The following is a 3,185-nucleotide window of genomic DNA, read 5'->3' on the forward strand; positions in this document are numbered from 1 at the left end:
CTTTGTCTAAATTAAGATTTGATGAATTTTCTAATATAGAAAAAGTATTTCTTTTTTTTCTTGTATATCTCTGGGATCCTTTAGTCACTTAGTTTATGAAAGAACCTACACCCTCTTTGTGGTAGGGCATTTTATTGAAGGGAGCAAAAATAAAAATTGAGACTTACTAGCCCTAGAGTCTAGTCTTTGGTAAATTTTCTGGCTATTTCAGTGAAGTACTAAATGCGATGATTGGGCTGATCTCTGAGACTATTCTAAGCATAGAACCGTGTATTAATCATAGATGGTCAAAATGCTTATCTTAAATATATGTTTGTGTCCAAAGGTGAGGACATTGCAATGAGAGAGAGAAAAAATTAAATAATTGTACATTTTCTTTGTAAAATCACTGACAAGTATCAACAGTGAATTGTCACTTTGGAACCTGGTATTAACAGGAGACAGACCCTCACAACCTGAAGTACGAGAGAAGGAAAATATTGAGAACCATTAAGTAGCCAAGAAAATTAATCCGAATCTCTTCCTGGGGATTTCCATAAAATGTTTTTCATAAACTGACTGGAGTTTAAGTTTAATATATGAGAGAAATATTGCTTGAAACTTGGTATGGCCTGCAAATCCTAAATTCCATTATTACACCCTGTCAAAATTGTTGACATGAGACATTGCCACACCTTGCAGAGTGGTATCCCTAAAAAAAATAAACAAAAGAGTGTGGACTATATAGTAAGCAAATTACACTGTATGGTGATGCTCACTTTAACTTCCTCTAGAATATATATTTATTTAGTGAATTCATCTAAAAAAGTTGTTAATACCATTTCATTATTGGAAATAGAATTTTAGAGGGTTTGTACTCTAAATACTACACACAGTGAGACTGACCTTAATCTGCATGAGATGCCCCAAAATATAGCACATCTAATCTATACATGTTCCAGGGAAGGGAAGGTTGCGGAAGCTTTGTTTGATGTAGTATCTCTATATATAAAAGGCTAATATACTCCCTCTGTCTGACCAGTCGCTATGATGCATACTGACCACCAGGGGGCAGACGTTCAATGCAGGAGCTGCGGAGCTGTAGTAACTTGGCAGTGGCGATTCTCAGGTGATGCACCCTGAAACCATAGAGGAGGGAGCCCAATTCCTTGCGGGGCTGCACGATTACACTTTCGACTGTGGGTTATGTTGTTGCTGGGTCACAGTCGCCCTGAATCTGGTTTACTGCGTACTTGCATTTGTGTTCCATACCCTGTATGACAGTAACTTTGCAGAGTGCCCTCTTGAACTCCAGGACCCCTGTGGGGATATCAGAGAGCTGGTTTCAGCCCTATCCTTGCAGGCCAGGCTGAGGGACCCTACCTGCCAAGGGACCCCACTCACTCCACAGATGCCTTTTGAGCCAACGGCACCACCCCAGGTGTAGCCAGCCAGGGAGGAACTGAGGGAGGTTGGCTCCAAGCTGTGTCTGGCCCATCTCCCCCAGCCTGCCCTGCCAGCCACCTTCTAACTAATTTCCTTTCAATGTGCATAAATCAGTGCACTGGGTCACTAGTATATGATAAAGGAAAAGTGAAATCTCTCATTGGTTGTCAAGGGGATTCAAACAAGTAGAACAAAGGGTAACAAACAAACAATATATATCCCAAAGAATTTTTAATTTTTTCCCAACTATATATCTCAAAGGATAATGAATTTCTAATATGAAGTCAGCCATCATTCACAACAAAGTCAGGTATAAAAATGCAGATACTAAATCTTTTAGGTAAAACAAACAGGTTTCCTGAAGAGAAAATATACAAGTGGCACATAGCTACTCAAGTGCCATTAGTGAGAGAAGAATATATCTATAATCACAGAATCACACATGCTATAATATGGATATACCATAAGGACATTATGCTAAGTGAAATAAACCAATCACAAAAAGACAAATACTGTATGATTCTGCTTATATGAGGCACTTAGAGTAGTCAAATTTATAGAGACAGAAAGTAGAATGGTGGCTACCAGAGGCTGGAGGGAAGAAGGAATGGAAATTATAGTGTAATGGTTATAGGGTTTCAGTTTTGCAAGATGAAAAGAATTCTAGAGATGTATGGTGATGATGGTTGTTCAACAGCAATGTGGATTTACTTAATGCCACTGAACTATACATGTAATAAAAAGAAAATAGGCATCCGGGTAGGAACGGGAGAAACTCATAATATGTAAGATGATATTTTCATTGTGTGGTAACATTGGCAAACTCTTGTTTGTGTACATGTGTATGCACATGTGTGTTGAAGGCCTCAGTAAATACATATTGAGGTACTTTGTTTAAAAAAAAGAGAAAACATGGTTAAGAAGGTACATTTTATTTTTTCTTTAACACATTAAAATTTAAAAATAAAATAAAAAAACATTTTAAGAAGCTAACAATATGGGCGTGGGTGGGAAGAGATTAAGTAGGCCTGGTTTGGGGAGCAGGTGTGGGCTAGAAGAGGTCAATCTACACTAATAAAAGAGAAACATGCAAATTGGTGTCACTCTGCTATGCCCACCAGGCAATCAGGATGAGTATGCAAATTAACCCAACAAAGATGGCAGTTAATTTGCATATGCAAGCGCAGAGTGAAGACTGAAGTTGACTGAAGACTGAAGACGACTCAAGACTAAAGAGGCGTGCTCGCTTCGGCAGCACATATACTAAAATTGGAACGATACAGAGAAGATTAGGATGGCCCCTGCGCAAGGATGACACGCAAATTCGTGAAGCGTTCCATATTTTTCGAACTCTCCAAAAATTCATCTGGAATAAAAAAAGACCCCGAATAGCTGCAGCGATCCTGAGAAAGAACAAAGTAGGTGGGATCTCAATGCCAGATATCAAGCTGTATTACAAAGCCACTGTTCTCAAAACTGCCTGGTACTGGCACAAGAACAGACATATAGATCAGTGGAATAGAATAGAGAGTCCAGAAATTAGCCCGAACCAATATGCTCAATTAATTTTTGACAAAGGAGGCATGAACATACAATGGAGTCAAGATAGTCTCTTCAATAAATGGTGTTGGGAAAATTGGACAGATACATGCAAGAAAATGAAACTAGACCACCAACTTACACCATACACAAGAATAAACTCAAAATGGATAAAGGACTTAAATGTACGACAGGAAACCATAAAAATTCTAGAAGAATAC

The 3,185-nt window shown here is 38.6% G+C and overlaps 1 non-coding gene across 1 annotated transcript; it reads left to right on the plus strand.

Annotated features, from left to right (window-relative positions):
* Positions 1 to 2,664: 2,664 nt before the first annotated feature.
* Positions 2,665 to 2,771, plus strand: LOC139021371 (U6 spliceosomal RNA). The gene has a single exon (XR_011473477.1). It is a non-coding gene; the product is annotated as a U6 spliceosomal RNA (small nuclear RNA).
* The last annotated feature ends 414 nt before the right edge of the window (positions 2,772 to 3,185 follow it).

This window comes from Myotis yumanensis, unplaced genomic scaffold (genome assembly GCF_028538775.1).
Source record: "Myotis yumanensis isolate MYYU_CA2020_CCGP unplaced genomic scaffold, mMyoYum1.0.hap1 SCAF_12, whole genome shotgun sequence".
In the NCBI taxonomy this organism is placed as follows: Eukaryota; Metazoa; Chordata; class Mammalia; order Chiroptera; family Vespertilionidae; genus Myotis; species Myotis yumanensis.